The 23648-nt window shown below is 46.1% G+C and overlaps 1 long non-coding RNA gene across 1 annotated transcript; it reads right to left on the bottom strand.

The window, feature by feature from the left end:
- Positions 1-11961: 11961 nt before the first annotated feature.
- LOC138917228 (uncharacterized) lies at positions 11962-22510 on the bottom strand. Its single transcript, XR_011424957.1, has 5 exons — positions 22276-22510; positions 16922-17050; positions 13234-13292; positions 12911-13111; positions 11962-12154 (listed from the first exon to the last, which is right to left on the bottom strand). It is a non-coding gene; the product is annotated as an uncharacterized lncRNA (long non-coding RNA).
- Between the last annotated feature and the right edge of the window lie 1138 nt (positions 22511-23648).

Raw genomic sequence — 23648 nt, forward strand, 5'->3', positions numbered from 1 at the left:
TTTCCATGATTCAAATGACCCTAACACCGGTGTCGTGAGCTTCCATTTCCTTTAGCAGGGAGGGCAAAAATTAAGTCTTTAAACCACAATATTCCAGAAAAACTGAATTCTGCATTCTTCTCTCAACCCTTCACCATCAAATTGAAAAAATTAACAAATATTTATTGGATGGCTACTAAGTGCAAGGCATTGTGAAGAGACAAAGTGTAAGCCACGGTTCCTGCCATTAAAAAAGCCCATATGGAGTAGATGAGAATCAGAAACATACAGTGCCTTGCATATAGTAAGTTCTCAATTGCTAGCAGATGAGCTGGCGAAAAGCATCCTGGGCAGTCACTCTTGGTTATGTAGCCAATAGCAAGAACTCCATCCCTTCCTTCCTTCTAATAGGTTCCTGCTTTTGTTCAGCATTGTGCTCGCTCGTGCCAGGAATGAACCTCATTTGTGCTAATCCAATCTCTGCTATTCCATTCCCCTTTGCCAGATATTTGTTTTCTCCTGCCTTCTGGCCAGGTTTCCTGGATGGCCTCTAGAAAAGCATTCCTTTCTCTGGGAAAGTCTTCTTTCCACCTGCTCCCTTCTTCCTTTTGCTTGGAATACTGGTGTTAAGTTGTGGTGTTTGGGGGCTGTGACAACCATCTAGTGATGGGGAAATAAGGCCATGAATGATAAGTGATAAATGCATAGCATAGACAGAGCAACATAAATTCAGGGCCCGGAGAGACCACTTACATTTGGAGTGGTAGAATGAATATAGGTTGTTTTTGCCTGCCTGGCACCCATTTCTCCTTCTTCTAGTACCAGTATCTCAACTTTCCTTTGGGGAGCCACCCAGCTCCCCCTCTCCATTCACACAGTTCTGTGAAGCTGACCCCACCCATGGGTTTTAGGAGTGGACACACATGACCCAGACCTGGTCAATCAAAGCACCATATTTCTCAGCCATGGCAATAGGATCAGGTGGGCATGTGACCCATCCTTCTCTGGGACTTTTGTTGGAACTTTTAAGAAAGAGAAGTTCATTTTCCCTGAGGTTTTTAAGCTGGTAGGATGTAACACTTGAGTTTCTGGGGCTACCATCTGAACCTGATTCTCACCGACTCCTGGCAAAATTAACTCAGAATGAAATCAACAGATCAGAAGAATCAGAAGAAAGAGAAAGGTTACTAATGATATTTTTCCTAAACTCATAGTTAAAGTCTATCCCTGGACTTATCAATTACATGAACCAATAAATTCTTTTTTACTTAAACCAGTTTGAAACTGGCCTCATCACTTGCAATTGAAAGAGTCCTAACACAGGCGGCTAGGGACAGTCATTCAGAGAAAGTGGGATGCGAGCTATACTCCCAGGATGGATAGAAGTTTGATAAACAGAAGAGGAGGTGGCGCTTCTGGATAGAATAAACAAAATTTATTTGCAAACGCAGTGTAAACAAAAGCTTAGAGTCAGTGACTAAAAACTGAGTCTGGTGGAGCAAACAATTCACCTTAGAGAGTAAGTGAATAGAGAAATATAGGTCAGAATCAGATTACAGACAGGCTTGAAGGCCAGGAAGAGTCTGAGCTTTATTCCAAAGCCAACTCCACTTCAGAGGCTTTTAAACAGAAGAGTGACCTGATCAAACCACCGTTTGGAAGATTAATCCAGTAGGATCTCACAGGCTCGACTGAAGCAGAGAAAGCTCAGGTATGAGACAGTTAGGGCAGAATCCAAGTACAGAGTCTGCCTAAGATGAGAGGACCTTAACAGTAGTTGACTATTCAGCAAGGCAAAGCTTATCATTTTTTTTATTACCAAATAGTAAGGAAATTCTTGATGAAGTTTTGACTTAGAGACATAGTACTTACAATTGGTCATGTATACATTCCACAGATATTTACTATAATCTCAGCACTCTGCTGGATGTTTGGTACATAATAAGAGATAAGACAGGTGTGAAGACCAAAGTCAATGAGCCATACTTCCTTGAAACAAATAACTAAAAACAACCATGATAAGTGCTATGAAAATTATTGGGCACTATGAGATCATTAGGTCCCTAGGAGTCAGGGAAGGCTTCCCAGAAGAACTAACATTTAAAATGACACCTGGGAGTCCAGCCCCGAGTGGTTAAGTTTGTATGCTCCGCTTCCGTGGCCCAGCATTCACTGGTTTGGGTCCTGGGCGCAGACCTATGCACCGCTCATCAGGCCATGCTGTGGCGGCATCCCACATAGAATAATTAGAATGACTTACAACTATGTGCTGGGGCTTTAGGGAGAAAAAAAAATGACCCCTAAAGCATGAGTAGGAGTTAGCATGGTGAAAGGGGTTGACGAGCAGAAGCATGCTAAGATTAGGTGGCATTCCTATCAAAGATCTGACAAAATTCCAACATGATTTTCCTCTAAAGAGTTAAGTAGAAGGCCAGATTATGCAGGGTCTTATATGCTATGAGAATGATTTGGAACTTTATAATAAGAGCAATGTTAGCATGTTTTTCTGAGATTGGTCAATTCCATTTTCTGATGTGATCACAAAAAGGAGGCAAGGAAGGGACCAACCTCATACATATTCCAAGTGGGTGGTCATTAGATGGTGGGACTCTAAGATTTTGGAGAAGGTCCTCTGCTTTGAAAATATCTCCTCTGCTTGCAAACTGTCTAAAACTTTTGGAACACAAAATCATTCAATACAACAATAAGAGATCAAAACTTAAATGCTAATTTCTCTAGGAAAAGGAACACAGTAACTTACATTTGCACTAAGATTCAAACAACTGACAGCTGAACTTCCATGAGAAGAGGTTTTGAGGTCACAGAGAGGTAGAGCACAGGGGGAAATCAGATATAGAAAGCTGGAAGAAGAAAAATCAGAGAGAGGGGAAAGGGATACACGGAAGAAACCCTGGAGACACCAGGGATAATACCTAGGACATAGTACATGCTCAACAAATATTTGTAGGAAGAAAGTAAGAAAGAAATCTCATAATTTTATCAAAGCTTGGCACCTATTTCAGGCAAGCAAACTGTCTCTTTTCTCCCTGAGCCCACATGTATCATGTACTGGGAAGTCTAGGGTCAAGAAAGAAGAGGAGACACATACATTCTCCAGAAGTCGTCAGGGTGCATGGAGCATGACTTATGATCCAGCTGGTTCCTGGGACGACAAGGTCAGACAATGGCTTTGCCTTCCAATGAGGAAGACATCCAGCTTTTTACCAGGAAGGCCAGGAGCTCGGGGAGCGGGCAGGGACAGAGTCCTGTGAGACCAGTGGGCCGATAACCATGGCAGGCACTGCATTTCCGTGCCTGCAAGGTCGAGGCCCAGCACCTGGACTGGGGTGACCCTACATCTCCGAGGCCTCACTTGCAAAAGTCACTGCCCTTCTTCTGACATTTCTTTAGTAGTACCTGGAACAAACTGTTCATTAGCAACCCCCAGAGGCGTTGTGTAAACAGCCATATTGAATCGTTATTACTGACCAAGAACCATTCATACCTGTAGACTTTTATATGTATGTTAGGGCAGAAAAATCTCAGAAAAAAATGCTTTTGAGTAGTTAAGGAAGGTTTCTATTTCTCTTTCAATGCAGTGCAAAAGATAAACCTCCCATTTTCCTTGTGCACATTTCAATTAACTATTGTATTTTTGCCATATTCTTATAAGCCTCTGCTGTCAGAATAAAAACACTTCTGGAATAGCTTAGTAAACTAACTATGTTAATGGTAACTTGACCTTTCACTGATTTCAAATTAACCAATGGGGAAACAGTAAGTTGCCTTAATTAAAGCATTGCCTTCATTAAAGATTATTAGATGGGTGAGAAAAGGGCTCTCTGAAAACCAGCGTGTGCTCTGCGGCCATAACGACCCCAGAATTTTGCAGGTGGCGTGATTGAAGGGTCCAGAATTGAATTTGGTGATTAGATATCTCTGCAAGATATGAACCATGTTAACAATGATTCCTTATCCTCAGTATGTTCCAAAGATTGTTTCCATGGTGATCTACATTGTTTTGTCTAAATTATTCTTCATGCCGTTTTTTCCCCTTCCATCTAGATATTTGTGAAGCACCTATCACTTGAGTATCTCTTCTCTGAACAAGTCCCCAGGAGAGGAAAGAGAATATTTCTTGGAAGAAATGAAAGGCTGACACTTGTCCCAAAAAGCCCAATTTGTGAGATTATGTAGGGCCTGAGGTTCTCTGTAGAGGGCCTCGCCTCCTGGGGTCCACTTCTGCTCGGGTGGTAGGAAGGCAAAAGCCCCAGTCCACATCTTCCATCACTTCTGAGGTGTCTTCTCAGGAGTCTAGTCCTTTCCTGGCTTTGGACAGAGTGGTAAATTGGGGTGCGGGAAGTGGGCTGGCTTGGGAGGAGATTGCCCTTAGAAAACAGAGGCCTCCACTGTGTAGCAGAGACAATGCTACTTGTATATCAAACCGTTCCATTTTCTCCTGACACACAGGAAGATTTAACTTTCTAGGTGTGGCCAGGTACTAGTTCAGCCAGTGAGGAGGGCAGAAGCAATGAACACCACTTCTTGGCCAGACCCTAATATCTCCTGAGATATCCTTTGCTATCACTCCTGCCACATCTACTGGCTGGCTAGGCACAGAGGAGCTAGTTGAGGATTCTAAGGTCCTAGAAGATGGAGGGAACACTGGATGGAAGGAGTGGGTCCTGAATCACCATGTGGTAGACTGTCAAACACTTGAAATGATGTGAGTGAGAAATAAGTCTCTGTGTGAAGCTACTGAGATTTGGGGTTGTGTCACAGCAGTCGGCCTAATTGATGAGATATGATAGGTTTCTGGGCAGACCCAGCAACAGATGGCAGCAGGAAGTCCATATAGGGAAACAAAATGGAGTGACCAGAGATGAGATGGGCAGGAAAGAGGTCAGAGTCCTGATCAGGGTCCTCAAGGTGATATTAGCAGCCACAGCCTGACATTAGCTGAGCATGACGAGAGGGAGTCTTGGGATCCAAGGACCAGGGATCCCACTGGACTCCAGCCCCAGAGGGCATAGTTTGCACAGTGAGGGCAAGATAGAACCTTCATTCCAAAGAAACGAGATGGAGCATTTAGAAATGAATCAGGCAGGGCAGGAGTTCGAGCAAAAGGATAAGACACAGACCTGGTGACTAAGACTGCGCACAAGGCAGAGGCCTGGACAAAGGAGAACATGGCAAGAAGCTCTTCCCTGGTCCAGAGATGTGTCAGAGGAACAGAAGCGGTAGCCACAGCATGGGTGGCTCAGTGTCAATCTTCCAGGGTAATAATACTCAGGGAGAGATCTGGTAGAGTTGTACTTATAGGCGGGAACAAAGTTGCCTTGGCAACCACAGTCAGAGGACAGCAAAGCATGGAGAAAAACCAATAACACAGTGGGAGATCAGGGAACCAGAGCTCAGTAAGTGAGACAGGAGTCAGGAGACCATCTATGGGGTCAGGAGGTGAGAGATGGTGGAAATAAGAGGTTAAAAGAGTAATCCAAGAAAAAGCAGCAAGAATGGAGCTTAGTTATCAGTCACTTTCCTTCTAATACCAGGTCAGGTAGGCTTCAAGGATGGCAACAAGTGGGAGATGAGAAGGGGCACTGATGAGCCAGGAGGTCAGGCAGTACCTGACACCATCAACTAAGAAAGGAAAGCAGTCACCCCAAGGAAACAGCCTCATTCCTCCCTTGAGGATGTGAATAAACCGTGTCAATGCATTGGTGAGGTCTGGCTTCCCCGGAACATCACTATAACCCACGTGTTCTCACATGGAGAGGCAGCGCTCATCTCATTCAGCTAGGAGGTGGAGTTACCACTCTAGCTGCAGGCACTGGACAATCACCTGTTACTTAGACACTCATAAAAGAGTTTTTATAGGCAATGAGGTATAAGATTGTTAACATTTGCATTCTGCCCCATGCCAGGAATTTGGCTTGCTGTATATGAAGGATGAGAGTTCTGCAGGTTGATCATTATGGGGCATATGGTATTTTATTGGGAGACGTGGTCAGCAGCTCATGGGATAATTAAGCTCTCATCCAGAGGCCAAGGGAGCTCAAAATGACCAGGGATGGTACAGGCACATTGAGTTGGAAAAATGGTTAGTTGAGCCCAGGATTCTATCTCTGGTGAAGAGTGGTAGATGATTCCCCACAAGATCCTCACTTTGGGCTGAGATTTCAATGGCCTTAGGAAGGGTGTCCACAACATTCTTCCAACAAAAGAGATACAGCCTTTTGTTTTATAAGCTGAAATCAAATTTCCAATAATAAAAAAAAAAACCTCTCCAAGAGAAAATCCACTCGCTTAGAGGCTATAGATAATTTTTAACACTATAGTGTAAATGAGATTATCTATCGGACACTTTCCAGAGCAGATTTTAATTGGGGAGAGGTAGAGATTAGGGTCTCAGCAGTAGGGGTAGAGTGGGACTATGAAGAAGGTAAAGCTCACAGAAAGAGAGGTAGCTGGGATGCCACTGATACCCCATTACAATGTGACCTCACCTTACTGCTCCAGCCTCTTCCCCTGCTTGTCTGCCCACCTTTCACACCTGTCCTCCAACACTGCACAGATGTCTACCTTTCTCAAGACATATCATGTCTTTTCGAGTCTCTGTGCCTCCCATGTGTATTCCCCATGCTTGGGATTTTTTTCTACTCTATGGTCTCTGCCTGGACATCTCTTACCTCTCTCTCCAAGTCCAGGTTAAATTTTATCTCCCCTGTCCCATCTTGTCCTCTCTCTTGATCATGGTGACACTTTGAGACTGCTTCAACCAATAGAGTACAGCAGAAACAACACTATTGACTTCTGAGTCTAGGTTACAGAAGAGCCGTGCACTTCTGCCTAGCTCTTGGAACACCAGGTCTTTGAACTCAGCTGCCATTGCCTGAGGAAGCCCATGTGACAACATCCCAGGGAAAGGCCATGTGTCAGTGTCCCAGTCAACAGACAGACGTGCGAGTGAAGACACATCCAGATGAGTCTAGCCCTTGGCTATTGAGTCACCTCCAGCTTTAGTGGACACCCTTCCTATGGCCATTGAAATCTCAGCCCAAAGTGAGGATCTTGTGGGTGCTCCAGTCTCCCCAGCGGAGGTCCCAGACGTCATGGAGCACAGAAAGCATTTCGTGCTGTGCCTGTCCGAACTCCTGACCCAAAGAATACAGGGACATAATGAATTGGTTGTCTTATGGCACAAGTTTTGGGGCAGTTTGTGTTGCAGCAATAGGACCTGGAAGAGATGATAATATCTGTCCTGACTATCTCACAAAGTTGTGAAGATCAAACAAGATTAGTATGTCAGACCATGCTCTGCGCGTTTCTAAAACGTCTACAAATAAAATTCATTGAGCTTACGTGAGGCGGCTCTGCCCAGCATTCACTGCCCTCCCCACTCCCTGCCCTTGCCAGTTCCGAGCGCCGCTATGGAACTATAAGACTTGAGGGACTCAGTTTGAAAACCACAGTGTTCTTACGCAACCCATTCATCCTAGGGACGAAACAACACAGGCCCAGAGCGGCTTGTCCAAAATCACACAGTTAGCTATGTGCTTGCTCTAATTTTTCATCCTGCCTCCAAAAAAAGAACTATTTAAGGTAGGACCAACCTTGTCTGGGACCCAGAAAGTTGCAAGCAGTGACAAACAAGATCATTGTACGATATTTCTTTTCAAGTCTCAAACAGACGCTTGGAGCTGTTGCCCAAGCATGCCAAAGACAAGCCTGTTTCATTTCCCTCGTTCCCTCCCCTGTCCTCTCCCACTCGGCCCCAGCGGCACAGATCATTTCGTTGGGTAAAACAGAAAGACTGAGCAGCAGCTTCTCATAGAGCTCTGCAGGCTGTCAGCTCAGTGATGAATGGAGAGCTGAGCTAATGCAGGGGCCGCCTGGTTTGGGTAAAGCTCTGTCTGATCACCCGTCATTGGCATTCATGGAGAGTTCCTAATTGTCACTTGGTGATGGGGTGCTGCACTGTGCTTGAGTGTGTGGGGGCCTCTCACCGTTATTAACCTTCATGTTGCCCCTGTATCAGTGAGGGCAAAGGCAGGCTGGGATTCCAATCAACTTATATTTAATGCACTGCCTCTCTTACTCAGCTAATATCCCAACTATTTCAATGGAAGGAAAAATAAATAAATAAATCCCCAAACCAAGCCAAGCAGGAAGGATAAAAGTGAAAATTACTGACCCGAGTACAGCAACATCTTTCCATCTCACGAGGTACGTTCCTACACCTGGGAAGGCCCTGTGCGTATTGATGAAGGACCCCTGACATTCTGAAAGCCACGGATTCATCAATCACTGGGTATGAAAAAGGCTTTGGTGCCTGTCCCCTGAAATAAGGGTGTCGTTCATGTAGGATTTATGGCTCACGGGGAAGGCGATTTATCTAAATGGCTACAGAGAACATTAATAGGAGACTTTAACATTTCCAATCCATGGAGCTGGGAGCTTTACGTGGGAACCCGGCAATATCAGGTGTAAATGAACTTTCAAAAAAATCTATGGATGCAGGAATTACTGAATATTTATTTGGTTGGAACGTTAGTGTCTGCATACTCGAAGAAGGGATAATGAATTCTCTTCAAAGACAAAGCAAGGTGTTTATCATAGTGTTTCGTGGTAGAGTACAGGGATTTTAAATTTTACAAATTTTAAAGACGAGCATTTTTATTACTCTAAAAGTGTGTGTTCACTGAATAAAATTTGGTAGGTATAGAAAAGTCTAAAGAAAAAACTAAATCACCCGTATTCCCATTCTGCAATGATAATCACAGTAAGTATGCTGGGTGTCTTTCCTTCCAGTCTTTTTTCTGAGTATGTACACACACGGGCGCACACACACACACACACACACGATTTTATGTTACATGATGGCATATAATTTAAAATTGAGAACTTTTGTACTACAGCTTTGCATTCTGCTTCTTCACATTATGTGATATCATTCCATATTCTTCAAAAGTATGTTTTCTAGAAGCTACATAACATTTAGTCATATATATGTACCATAATACATTGAACAATTCCCCTATTATTAGACATCTAGCTGTTTGCAGCTTTCACACTGTCTCTGAAATTTTTTTGGATTAAATCCCAGAAGTGAGATTGCTGGATGAAAAGATACATACTTTTTTATAAGGCACTTGACACAAATTGCCTTGACAGTTTTGCAGGCACTTTATTTTCTCTTTTTCTCCTGTAGTGGGCCATGTGTGGGCGATGGGCCTTCAGCCTGACTTTTTATCCCTTCTCCAAGAATGATTGTGGGATGTGTCACTCTCCTCTGCCACTCCCTGGCCCCCCAATTCCACAATGTCTGCCTCTGTGTTTACTCCCAAACCTTACCTGGGAATGTGTTTACTCGGTGTTCCTTATACATGTGATGTCTTTGCCACCTGTACTCACTTGGCCCCTTTTCTCCCCTCCCACAAGCCCCACCCATCTTCAGGGTCCAGTTTAAATCTCTCCTCCCCCACAGAGGCTGCCCGGACCACACTGTCCTCAGGCTTCTCTCCTGAACTGCTCCGTAATTTATTGTCTTCACACCACTCCTCCGACAATTAATCACCACTTACCAGCTGTATGACCTTCAGTAATCCCAGAAGCTTGTCGTGGGAATTTAATGAGATCAAGCCTATAAAATAAATACCTGTCACAGAGTGGGGCACATGCCGCAGTTGAGCAATAAATGGAAGCTGTTATTATTATTATTATAGCCAGTTTGCCTTGTGACATTTCCTCTGTTTGATGTTAACACCCTCTTCCACTGCTGTTTAACTGTGTGTGACCTGGATTCCAAATTCCCTGTGGGCAGCTGCTCCATGGCACCTGGAGCAGTGTCCTCTTGGAAGAAGCTCGCAGGGAACATTGCTGCTTATGACCAGGGAGTAGGGTCATCCGAGTCTCTCTCCCTTGCTTTCCCCAACTGTTTTTGCTATTTAGGCGACCTTGGAAGCCAGAGCTCTCAACTTTTCTGCCACTTGAATGACTGTCTAGGCTGCTAAAGCACATAGCAAGCTTCAGTGATTCAGGGCTAGTTTGTATTTATTTGATCGGAGTAGAAATGTGACTGTGTATGTGCGTCAGAGTTTCCGAGCTGAAGGGAGCTTAGAAGTCACCTTGTCCCTTACACCCATTTTCCAGATATGGGGCGCTGCCTGAGTGCTGTGCCTGGGTTGGCTGCTAGAAGACCTGGGCTCTGACTATTCTACTCATGAAGCTCTGTGTCCTAGACGAGTCACTACCCTTTCTGTTTTCAGCTTCCTCATCTAAAAAATGAGACGGTTGGACTAGATAATATCTAACATGCCTTCCCAACTACATTTTATGATTCTATGAAACTGAAGCCCAGAGAGATTAAGAAACTTTCCCTAAATTATGGAGAACAAAGACTAGAGTAAAACTTTGCCTTAAATTCCAGAGCTTGGTCACTCCAGTCTACCTTGCTAACCGAGGCACTCATCTAGTGCCTTCCATACGTTAAACTCCTAGAAGGATCACAAATGGGTATAAGCCAGGGGCCCAGTGCTCACGGAGCTTACAGTCCGGATGGGAACACAGGTGCAAACACATTACAAACCTGCTAGGTTCTTCCTCAATATCTATTCTCTTCTTTCACACACACAGTTAATAGAACTCCCAATTTTAACTGAATACGTAGTCATGCAGAATAAAGTTAAATCTCTTAACCTTTGTTGCAGCTAAGTGTGGCCATGTGATCAAGTTCTGGAGAGTGGAATGTGATCAAAATTGTTCTGCGCAACTCCTGGGTCATTGCTCTCCCTGACCTCATTTCCCCTTTTCCCACTGGCTGGAATGTGAACACAGTGATGAGCCGTCTTGGACCACATGAATAAAGTCACCATCCTAGGCATTAGCAACAAGATATGAGGAGCCTGGGTTCTGGGTGCTGTGGAGCCACCACTGGACTGATTACTCTTGCACTGTTAGAGAAGGTAGAAATATATTTCTAGGTGTTAAATGAGGCAAAACTATTATTTTGGGTTTCTGTTACAGCTTCTAAACTCACATTCTAACTAATATATGCGCCAGTTGAGGACCAAAGGTGTTCATGGAACACAGGTGAGGGAGCCATTCCTGGAAGCTGTGGTGGTCAAGATCCTTACAGGTAGAGTGTGAGCCTGGTTAAAAGAATGATGGGTGGAGGGACAGAAAAGCTAATCTCAATGAAGTCCATGGTACCGAGCCAAGTCACAGAAATGGCGGTATAGACGGTAATTTGGAAAGAGACTACAGAGAAGGTCTGTGTAAGATTATGATTTCCAAACCAACTGATCATTGGAGGCCTAAAAACAGATTCCTGGGTCCCAGCACCAAGGGTTATGATTATGGTAAACCAGAGATGGGATCTAAGAATCTGTATTTTGAAGCTTCCAGGTGATTCTGATGATAGAAAGCACTGTGTCTGCAATAAGAAGCTACAATGGGACCAGATCATGGAGGCCTTTAAAAACCATGCTAAGAATCTATTGCTCCCAAGACTGTGCTTGGCACCACCTGAACTTCTTAGACTGTGCTTTTAAAACTAATTGTCAGGTAAGAGGAATTCTAAGAGAAAGCCCACATGGCATTCTAGAAATGTCAGACTGGGCTCTCATTCTGGCTCTACCCCTTGCCAACTGTGTAGCCTGGAGCAGGAGCCTCCATTTCTTTATCAGGAAAAATAGAGAAAAGCAGTGTTGCTGTGGAGATGAAATGGGAAAATGTATGCACAAGTATCTAGCTCAGCGTAAACACCCAATAATGTCACTGAAATGTTAGCTGCCTCCAGGCATTGTGTTCTTGTTCTGCCTGCTGTGTATGAGGTGCGGTGATCTGGGGGTTTGGTAGGCTGGAGGTGATGATCTAGAGACCAGGATTACAGGCCTGCCTCTGGCATCCCATCACCTTAGACACTGGGACCCTGGCACTCTGCCAGAAGTAGACCATGCCATCATGAGTCATTGGCCTGGATAAACAATTCAATCTTGTTATTATTTAGCACTCTGTGGTCACTGCTGGAGACTGGCCAAAGTCAGACCAGGCCTCTGTGGCACTCAAGGGCTCTTGTGGACTCTCCTGCAAGCTCAGCCTTCAGCCTTGATTTCCATTAGTTCAGGATGGAGGAGAAAGGGCACATTCTGGAAGCTCCCAGGGTTCTGCACTGTGATATGGAGAAAATAAAAGGGCTTAATTACTTTGGGCTAAAGTACATAGGCATTTGACATTTTGAAAAATGGTTTCATGACATTTCTTTGATGGGTCTGGACCAAAGGCAGCTGCTTATACTTTAAGGAGGTGACAGAAAAGGAGGAGAGAGTGCAAGAGAGGAACCTCAGTATTTTAGCAATACTCCCTTATATTTACATGGTGCTTTTTACTTTTCAAAGAAGCTTTACATTCATGACTAAATTATTTGATTTTCACAATTACTCAACAAGAGAGAACAGGGGGGTGAAGAAATTCTGCCACTTACTAACTGGATGTACCTTGGCAAATTAACTTCTTTGAGCTCATTTTTCTCTTCTTTGAAATGGGGATATTGGTTGTTGTGCAGCCTTGTGGCAATAGTTAAATGAAATGGGAGTCATCAACAAAGTCCCTGGAATAGCTGCTAGCACAGAGCAGATGCTCACTAGCTGTCAGTTTCCGTATCCTCCCATTATATAGATGAGAAAACTGAGGCGAGAGAAATAATGAAAGTCCATAAAGTGATAGGAACCAGCGTCTGCGTGTTGCCTGGTACAGGGGTTTTCCTCATTACAACATATAGACTCTCAGGAAAGCCTAGTTCACAAAATAAAACAAAGATTGCTTGTCATATTTCCCCCTGAATTCCATACTGGAAGTAGAATCTGAAATAGATTCGTGGAGCTCCCGATAAGCAGGATGAAAGGCAAGTGGGAGGAAAGAGACTCACTGTGGAACGCCACAGCCGAGCAGATGGGCGAGGGGAGGAGGAAGCTCATGGGGAGTCTGGCTTCAGGCAGTGTGTCTTCTCTGCCAAGCTTCCAGTGGAACCAGCTGGCAGAGGGCACAGAACGAAACGCATCCAGAGCTAGAGGAGGTTCCGACACAATGCTGGGAGGACCTGCCACAGCGATGCATCACCAAATCCAGGCTGGAAATTATCCGGACAGATGGAATGAAATGAATAAGATGAAATCCCAAAGAACTAAACCCAAGGTCATGCATTGGGTTCAAAAATTCAATAGCACAAAATATTGAATCAGAAAAACTGACCTGAAAGCAGAAAATGCTTTCCATTTCCTCTTTGAAATGGCAGTCAATCAGAAGGCAGCCTGATGTAGTAGAAAGAGTACCAAATCAGGAGTTAGGAGTCCCTACTCTGCCCCATCTCTATGTAAGCTGTGAGTCACTTGACCTCTCTGGGCCTCAGTTTCCTTTTCCGGAAAATTAGTGGTTGGACTATTAGAGAATTCTTACGGTTTATTTTAACCTTGACATACAATTCTATCTCATTTTATCCAAGTCAAGAAGACTTGGTAGTTTTAGTTGACTCTAAGTTCAATAAGAGCCAATAATACGCAAACAGTAGTTGATGCCAACTGAGGGTTCACAAGTAGGCCTACAATGGTCATTTAAGACAAGGCAATAGCCTGGCTGACCTCAGTTGCTGGGCAGACCCCTTTTTAGTAGTCAATTTGGGGGATAGGGCACATTTTGAGGGGTCTATAGGAAAACTAGAATCTGTCCAGAGAAAGCACTTCAGAATTGTGAGAGATCATATTTGAATTTGGAAAAGTTGAGAAATTGGAAATATTTACTCTCAAGAAGAAAATCCTGAAAAGGAACATAATAGCTATAATTCCAATATCTGACAGGCTGCAGCTTAAAAGATGAATCAAGATTATCCTGCGCTCTAACTTCTGCAGTCTGGACAAAGTGGGTCAACTTGAGCTCAACATATGAATCTGCCACAGTGCAGCTGGGACAGGAGACCCATTAGGCAGAGAGAGCAGGCTGTTGCTGGAGGTGTGCGCCAGTGCCCAGGGACCAGCTTTGGGAGGCACAAGGTGAAACCAGATGTGCTCTGAGATTTCTTCTAATTCTGAGATCTGAGGATTCAAATCAACAAAGGAGCAGGAGAGACAAGACGAGGCCACTGGAAAAATGAGAGGAGCAGGGTGAAGGGAGATAAAGAGGAGAGGGGCTGGCTGGCTCTGTAAATGCCATATTAATTATGTGGCCACTGTAGGCAGTGATATTAGACCAATTAACAAGCAGACAGGAGGCAAAGCAACGTGGCCGGTGGATCTCCTCCCACAGCCTGAATGTGGGGCAGCTGATTAGGGTGGGAGTGATGGGTCGGCAGAGCTCAGCGGTTTCCGGTTTCTGTTGGTTTTGTCTTTTAGATTCTTGGACCCCAGAGAGCAAGGATCTTGTTTAGATCTTTCTGTTTCCCCTTTGGTGAGCTCCTGGCACCACTTCAGACACACCACTGGTGCTCAATAAACATTTTGTCAAGTGCCTCCAACAAAGGGACAAAGGAACAGCTGGAGCTCAATAAACAGTTATTGACTCAATTAATTAATTAATTAAGTAATGGAAAATTGACCTAGCCTTTCATTCTGATCTCAGGAGGGTGAAACTATGAGAAAGGAAGCTCACAATGGAGACGGAGATGGAGGCGATGAAAACTAAGGAAGCAAGAAACACGTTGGAGGAAGGAAAAGAGAGAGGTGGGAGAAAAACCAAAATACAAATAAAGATCAGTGATGCAGGACCATCAACACTGGCTCCCAGGAATGGCACTCCATCCACCCAGCTGTCCATCCATCCATCCATCCATCCATCTATATTAATTCATTCCATTATCCCTTTATTCATTCCTTTGACCAGACTTTGTCAAGGACCTACTATCACTCTAGCTTGTTCTAGAGACCACCTAAGACACCATGAGGCATAAAATCCAGCTACTGCTTCTAGTAACTATACCAGAGGCTCATGAAAAGAATACTTTTCAAAAATAAAAAATAAAAGATGCATGATGGTTCAAGGTCATACACCAGCTCTGTAGCTTCCTAGGCCACCAGGGGCTTGACTGGAGGTGAATCTAGGAACATCATTTTTGAAATATTTTTCTGGCTGCCTCCTATCCATTCTGTGGCACTTCAAATTTCTTCCTATGCAATTCTGAGGGTTCCCAACAGGTGACACACTATGTTAATGGGGGCCTAAGGGCACCTGACACCAGCCTGCTCATCTGCTCTGCCTTGCTGAGCTGAGGTCTTTGTCACCACCAATGGTATACGCAGCAGCCACAGAAGGTGCCTGCCAAAGTCAGGTGCATTGGGGGCACCACCAAGGGCCCTTTTGCTGCTGCTGGTACTCTCTGGTACTTGTGCTGAAGCCACTCATGCCCCACACCCGCCCATGCCCCACACCTGCCCATGCTCCACCTGGTATTGGTCTCCAGGCAGGGGACACTCTCTCTCTTCCCACTGTGGCAGCAGTTGCTGGCCCCAAAGCGGCAGCTATCTTAGACCATTAGCATCTATGACCATCATCGTGAAGCTGCTCTTTTATAATTACTTTTTTGTAGCCCTCCCTTCAGAAAAGCGCTCAGACATCAGTCGAGTGGGGCTGGCAGAGGTCATTCTGAGCAGCAGGATCCACATCCCCACTCCCCACACTCTGGGTCGTTATCCTTAAATCTAAGTTCCGTGACTCCCTTCTGTCTTCCTTTAGGATAAATTCTGTTCCAGGAGGTTCCTTGATTCCTGCTGTAAATAGACCCCTAGTGAGTCTCCCACCAGTCCACCAAACCAAGACTTCCCTGCCATCAAAGGATAAACCAAACGAGTTGTACAGAATGTGGTCTAGGTCCTAACTGGTTGTGCAGCCTGGAACTGGGTTGAAGATTCTGGGGCCTGATTTGAGCTTAGCAGGACAGAGCACAACGCAGTGATTAATTATTGACGCCTGCCACAGGCATTGGAAGGGCAGGGGCCCCACGCGCGCCACCTCTATACCCTCCCTGGTCTTGGTTACTGTTTGCCTTAGGAGAGTTATGAGGGGACAGGAAGGAGAGGGACTTAAGATTTGCTAATACAAATATTTAATAGTGGATATCTCATTATATCTCACAACAACTCTGAGAAAGAGATATTACTGACAACTCCTCTTACAGATGAAAATCTAAAACTTAGAGAAGGTAAGTAATTTCCTGAAAGCCAGAAAGTTTCTAAGGGGCAGAGTCAGGATCCCTACCCATGTTTGCCGGACTGTGGAAGCTGTGCTTGGTCCACTGCCCTGTGTAGTCTCCTAGCGCGCAGCTGAAATGGAATGGACCACAAAGCCATTGAGGGCAGCAAGGAGGACTTGGGTCATGTTCTAGACAGAGCTTTATCCATCACCATACGTAGGCAGGCATGTCAGTAACTCACCCTGGCAATGATGATGGCTGATAGCGATAAAGACTGTGGGGATGTTGCCAGGTCCTCCTCCTCATAAAGGGTTGGACTTCACAACAGTAGAGAACGGGTTAGTTGCCCCCAAAGGCATCTTTATATGTGATAGATTATCAGACTGACTCCCGATCATTTCAAAACGCACATATTCATCAGCGTTATCTAAGCCCCACAGGAGCACTCGGCCAGGAGATTCACCCAAACGCTTTATCTAACTGCAGACTGTCTTTGTCCTCCTTGCTGACACCAACCACAGTAGGCCAGTCACTTTTGCCTCCCAGCTGCCTTTGACCATTGTGGTGTCTGAATGCAGTAGCTGGATTTTATGCCTACAGTTTTCCTGTGGAATTTTCCAGTTTAACAAAATATGACATACATATGCTTCAATTCCATATTTATGTATCTCCAAATCTAGCCATTCCAATTAAGGAGTGCTAAGGTTTCATGAGAGGCAAGTACAGTATGCCCCCCTGTCCAACCCACTCCATGACACACACCTGGCAATTCCACCTTCCCTTGTTCCACGCCCCTCTGTGGGCAGGAAGTGGGGTTAGAGGTAGGTCGACTTTCTTCCATCAACAATGGATCATCGCAGATGTACTGAGCACTCAGCCTGGTGCTGATCACTGTGGAGAAGACAAGAAAAGATGGAATTCACAGACTCTGCCCTCTCAGAGATGAGGAGACCACCCCATATACAACCACACCATGTAGCGTAGAATTCAGTGCTGAATTGTGAGGCAAAAAAAAGAAAAGAAAAAATTTGAAAGTCAGAAGTAAATGTAGACCTGCATTTTCAGACAAAGCCTCATGACAGGCGGCAGGAGGCTGGGGGGTTAAATCTGGGTCTCAAAAGAGGCTCGGATTAGCATCCGGAGACAAATCTGGGCTTGGGTCTGGGCTCAGTCCCTCACATGCTGGGCAGCCTTGACCACGTGCCTTCTCTAAGTCTGTTTCCTAGTCTGTCAAATAGGATGATCACATCCCTGCCCAGGACTGTGGTCTTGACCACCCCCCCCCCCCAGGGACCCAATAAAATGGCAGAATTATGATATAATCCCTTAGTGGCAATTCTGACATCCCTAATGCCCTGAGAAACAAAAGTGATTTTTGTAACTCGTTTGGCAGCCACATCCAACGTGACCTGACCTATCTGGTAGGAGAACGGGTCTGAATCGAGGGGAACCTATTGATGATCTTATTTATCCCACACAGTGGGAATAGTTACATATTTCACCACAGAAAAAATTAATGTGTCTGATTATGGCATGCTGTCTCAGACCCCACCGGGGGTGATATGTAATACACTACATATAATGTATTCCTATAATAAAATCTAAGCAGTTCTGAGCCTGGAAACACTCTGGCCACAGAGATCTGTGTTATTATACAGCCTTGGCTAAAACGAGAACAGTGGGCATTTCCAACCTACTAACCCCTATGTGTCAATTGCTATGTAGAGTAAAGCTCGCAGACTTCTTTCTGTAGAGGGCCAGATAGTAAATATTTTAGGCTTTGTGGGCCACAAATGGTCTCTGTTGTAACTAGTCAACTCTGTTGCATGAAAGCAGCCATGGCTGCGTTCCAATAAAACTTTATTTACACAAACAGGCAGCTGGCTGGGTTTGGCCTGTGGGCTGAGGTGTGCCAACCCTGATGTAGAGGAATGGGTTTGAGAAACGGAAAGAGCTCCAGAGGTCACGTGCTCCATCCCACCCACATTTCACATTCTGATCTCTGAGAGGGGCAAGCAAAGACAGAGCCAGGTCCAGAGTCCAGGCCCGTGGCTCTCTCAATACCCACATTATTGTGGCAAGTCCCCGTGGTGAGTCCCTGAAGTGGACTCCACTCTGCGGCACAGGCCTTCGGACACCTGGGAGCAGGGCAGAGGGCCAGTGAGCCTCTCTGGATCCTGACCCAGTGCCAGAGACCATCGGAAGCAAAAGAGAACCTGCATTTCCTCATGAAACAAAATGAAAATGCCAACTCAAAAATCAAAAGTGATGAGAAGTATGAGACCAAGTCTCAGTGCCCTTCATCTGTAAAGGCCATTTGGCCAGCTGGCGGGGCTGCAGGGTGGTGTTGCCAGCCAAGAAAGACCACGTCCAGAGTGAGTTGAGGGTGGCAGATGACAGCCACCCAGGGCCTGGGGGCAAGGGCCAGCTCTGCTCGCCACCTGCCACACTCCCTCCTCCTCCTCAGCCAGGTCAGGGAAGAGCCTGCCTTTTGGTCAGGAACCACAGGGTGCCATCCCCCTCCCCAGCTTCACTCCAAGAAGCATAAAGCAATGACAGGCGCTCCCTGAAGGCCCCGGGGAAGGGTGGGAGGGCACAGCTCGGGTGGAAGCCACAAGAGTGTGCCTGCTAGGAGAGAGGAAGCTGGGGGCAGGAGCTGAGCAGCCAGCCTGGGCCCAGGAAGCCACTGGAAAGCCGAGGCCCTGAGGGCAGCCCTGGAATCATAAAGCCCTAGCAAAAAGGAGCTTAAACAATGCTGTATTTCAACGCTTGCTCCCATTTTACCTGCGAGAAGACCGAGACCCAACATTGCACACTTGTAAGCAGCAAAGCGGGAGCTACAAGCCAAGTCCTGAGTCTCAGCCCAGGCCTCTTTCCACCAACAAATGATGTCTTACCTAAAAGGTTTTTGTCATGGGAAACGTGTCAATCTATAAAAATGGATATAATGGTAGTACCTATACCATGGGGTTGTTTGAAGGTTAAATGGATAACTACACAGAATAAGCTTTCTTACAACTGGGTTTCATCACTTGGCCGTCCCGTTGCTCCTCTTTGTTGGTTCAGACTGACTAATTGATTTTTTTGTGGATGAAAAGAGTGCACTCACTGGTCATTGATCGGCCCATCATAAAGACTTCTGCTTTGTATTAGCTGAAAGAGAAGGCATGATATGCTGCTGACTATGTAGATACTCACCCTCCATCTCTGTCTGTCCTCCAGCTATATCCTCTATCTTCTTTTCCTATATATATGTACCTAACCTTGTCCTGCAGACCAGCTCAGAAACAAACAAACAAAACAGAAGAGTGACTTTCCAATGCCCCGCCCCCGTGCTGCCCCAAGATCAGGGGGAGTGTAGGCAGACAGCCCAGAGAGGCTTCTCACACGCCCCACCCTCTGCACCCTCACTCTCAGGAGCCCCAGGAGGCATCACCGACTGCCTGGTGGATGCTTCTAACTCGAAGCAACAAGTCCCAACTGAATGCATCATCTTCCTTATGCACTGGCTCCCTTTCTCGATTATACTGACGGAGACAGGATCACACAGCAGCTGAGAATTCAGGGTCTGGGAGCAAGGATGCTGGGCTCACATTTCAGCTCTACCATTTACCTGTAGGTGACATTGGGCTAGTTACTTAATCTCTCTGTATCTCAGTTTCTCTATCTGTAAAATGGGGAGAATAATGATGCCTGCCTTACAAGATTACTGTGAGAACTCACCAGTTAATACACTATATAGACATATGAAGCACCATACAAACCTGAGCTATTAGCGTTCTGCGCTCATAGGCTCCATTCTTACTTGTCGCAGGCCCAAAATGCAGGGCAGGCTTGGATCCAGTCAGACCGGGCCACACTGTGCCCTCACGTGCTTTACATTTCCAGCTTTGCCTTCGCTTAACCACAGCCTCCACGCTCTTTTCCCCTCTGAGTGGCTCCTGTGGACGTCTGCTGAGAGTGGGTTTCCGTGCTCCGGAGTTTGAAATCACACAGCTCTGCCTGTCTTGGAGCCCGCTCTCAGGCATGGCCTTGCACTGCTGGGTTCCTTCTCTTTTTCTTGAAGAGGAAGAGTTAGCTTTCCAAACTTTTTATTTCAGGACCCTTAAATTTAGCTTCCCACCACTGAGTCAGTCAGCTCTCCTACTAAAGTCAGTCAATGCAGACAGCCACAGCCGGTTCCTCTTTCCTTCCTTTAATGTTGAAAGTCGCGGGTCAGTTTTCAAGACTGGCTCACTTTTTAGAGTGAAAGAACATTTTCTCCCCAGCAAAGGTCTCAAGTCAGTGCTCAAGCACCTGGTTTGGTTGCGTTCCCCAGGATACCTTGAGAATGGTTCAATAAAGACAGACCTGTCGGTCAATGGATTGGCTGGGTGACTGACAGCCCTTCCAGTGAGCTGGGCACAAGGCCCCGGGGCCAGCGCACAGGGCAGGGGAGCTTGGTCCCAGGCCTGCAGCATCCAGCATCTAAGCCCTCCGCCCTAGTTTCTTTGATCTCACTTTAGTTTTCTCTCTCTTTGGGGCACACTTGGGCCCACCTGGCTCCTGCACAGAACCTGCTGGGATCCTGCTCCATCAGGGCTGGAAAACCAGCTCCCATGGGTACTGGGGGGGCCTTGCTGGATTCTGCCTGGCAGGGGGACTGTGGCCCAGTTTCCCGATCGATACCGCTCAGTGGAGGCCTTTTCAGAAGAGGGCCGAAGAAAACAGGCAGGGGTGCTTGCTTAGTAAATGGACCTTTGGGGATGGGGACAGCATTTTCCTTTTCTTCTCTTAGCTACTTGTCGTTATTCTAGTTCTCTTTCCTCCTCTTTTTTCCCTCCTCCGCTCTCCTCTCTCTCAGCACAGTAAAAGGTATTGTATGTCCTACAGTAACAAAGTAATAGCCTTTAGCTTTGTCATATCTGCTTCAAATAATTTTTGGAAGAAGAGGTATAAAATAAATGAATGGATGAGTGGGTCACAGCAAACTAAGCATATGGCACTTGAGCTTGTCTGCCCATTCTTGTAAGGGACTCCTTTTTCACCTGGTTTCCTAAAGTCATTAGGATGGGGAAAAATTCAGTGCTGACCACACCTTCCTGACAATGCTCTTTGTCTTTAAATCGGAGTTTTTTTCACTCATATTTGTGAGGAAGCTCACATGAGTTTGATGAGTTATCGCATCTTCCCTAGGTAATTGATCCTTGATCTAGGTATGCTGTCACCAGGTGGCAGGTCAGTGGTGCCCCTTTGTTGCCTGCTGTTCAAATGTCTGGAGTTTCCATAGTCAATGCTGAGAAACACAAAGTCAGCTTACTGTTCAACTCCCCTGTGTAACAGCTGGGGAAACAGGATCAGTGGGATTCGGTGACTGGTCCGAGGTTGCACAACGAGTGTGACAGGGCCAAGGCTAAGGGGGTATGAACAGCACGAGTTTCCTGGAGCTTAGAGCAGAGTTATTTGGGATTAGAGTCAATCAAGGGCTTTCTGTGGTTGGAGGAGTAGAGGAAATACCAGTGATTGGAATCTCCAAGGAGCCCCTAAACTTAAGCCACCTTCCTCCTAAGCTAACAGTTGTGGAAAAGGACGGAGTGGAGGTTTCTCTCCTTTGGATATATTTTCTTTCTTTCTTTTTTTCCTTTGGTGAGGAAGATTGGCCCTGAGCTAACATCTGTGCCAATCTTTCTCTATTTTGTATGTGGGATGCCGCCACAGCGTGGCTTGATGAGCAGTGTAGGTCTGTGCCCATGACCCAAACCCACAAACCACGAGGCACCGAAGCAGAACGCACAAACTTAACCCCTATGCCCCTGGGCCAGCCCCAGATACATTTTTTTAAAGGCAAAGGGGAAAAGAAACCGAAGAAGAAAAGAGACTGAGAAAATCCTGACAAAGCCTGGAGAGAAAAGGAGCTGGTTTGTGGAGCCTGGGAGAATAAGCAGCCGACCTCTTTGGACAGCCCAGGCCACCCCTGGGGTCAGGGAGGGCGTGGATCTGGGTTGCTGAGGAGACGAAACCAGGTTCTGGCTGGTCCCTGGCCAGAATGCCCACCTTTACCACCCCAGTGCTCTGGGCCTGAGCCACAGGCCTCCCTAGGTCTTTAGGAACCACCCTGCCCAATAGAAGACACCTACCTGAGGCCTTGGCTCTGTTCCTCTCAGTGGCCCTCCATTTGCGGGGCCACAAAGTGATCTCTCAGGGCAGCACAGGCTGTTTGAGGAATCCGAGGAAAAGCAGCCCTGAAATTGCCCTGAGTTCTGAAAATTGCCCCAGGAGAGACTCATTCCTTTGCCTAAAGCAAACTTTAGCATGCATCAGAAGCCCCCAGAGGACCGTTAAACAGATTGCTGTGCCCCACCCTGGTCTGGAGTGGGGCCTGAGAATACGTGTTTCTAACAAGCTCCTAGAGAATGCTGACACTACAAGTCCTCCCACTCAGAGCTCTGGGCTTCAGTATTCCCCAGTCCCGGGCTCCGTCTTTCAGAGAAGTGATGCGCTGAGATGAGAGGAAGTCTTGATTTGGAATTAAGCACACTAGGGTTTGTCTCTTGTCAGGCATCTTTGGGCAAGTCACTTTACCTTTGTAGGTCTCAGTTTTCTCACCTGTAAAGTGAGAGGTCTACTGAATAGGATATTCTTTCTCTGAATTTTATCATTATGTACATTATGAAACTGACGTGTGTTTTTGTTTTCAGGGCTCCTGTTCCCCCTGCATTGGAATCACCCAGGGGCTTGTTAGAAATGCACAATCTTTCTTAGCCATCATTTTGAGTAGAGACTGCTAGTTTGTCTTGCAAAAACCATGCTCTTCTTTTTCCTTTACTACTAGATTTGCTGACTGTAGCTTAGTCGGAGAGCCCCCAGGATAAAGACTACATTTCCCAGCCTCCTTTGCAGTCAGACGTGACCAGGTGACTAATTTTGACTACTGGGATGTGAGTAGATACAGTATTTGCAGCTTCCAGTTTATACTCCTACAGGGAAAGAGTGTGTTCTACGCTGTGCCTTTCCCCCTTCCTGCCAGTAGAAAAGGCAGCGAGCCTACTTTCTTTCAGTCAATCAAAAAATATTGATTGATGAGGGCCGGACTGGTGGCGTGGTGGTGAAGTTCTTGCGCTTCGTTTCGGCAGCCTGGGATTCACAGGTTTAGATCCTGGCCGCAGACCTAGCATCACTCATCAAGCCATGCTGAGGTGGCATCCCACATAAAATAGAGGAAGATTGGCACAGATTTTAGCTCAGCAACAATCTTCCTTGCCCCCCCCCACAAACAAAATATTTATTGAGCATCTGCAGGCAATCTTCTAGCCACTTGAGATACATCAGTGAATAAGCAAGACGGAGATCCTGCCCAGTGGAGTTCATGGTCGAACAGGTGGAGACACACAATAAACATACCTTTTTGGAGGGGCCCCGACTCAACTAGCTCCAGGCGCCAAGAAGCACGTGATACTTTCAAAATGTGTGCTGGGCCACAGCGCTCAGCAAGTCAGGTGGGTTCTCTGCG

Source organism: Equus caballus, chromosome 1 (assembly GCF_041296265.1).
Source record: "Equus caballus isolate H_3958 breed thoroughbred chromosome 1, TB-T2T, whole genome shotgun sequence".
Taxonomy (NCBI): Eukaryota; Metazoa; Chordata; class Mammalia; order Perissodactyla; family Equidae; genus Equus; species Equus caballus.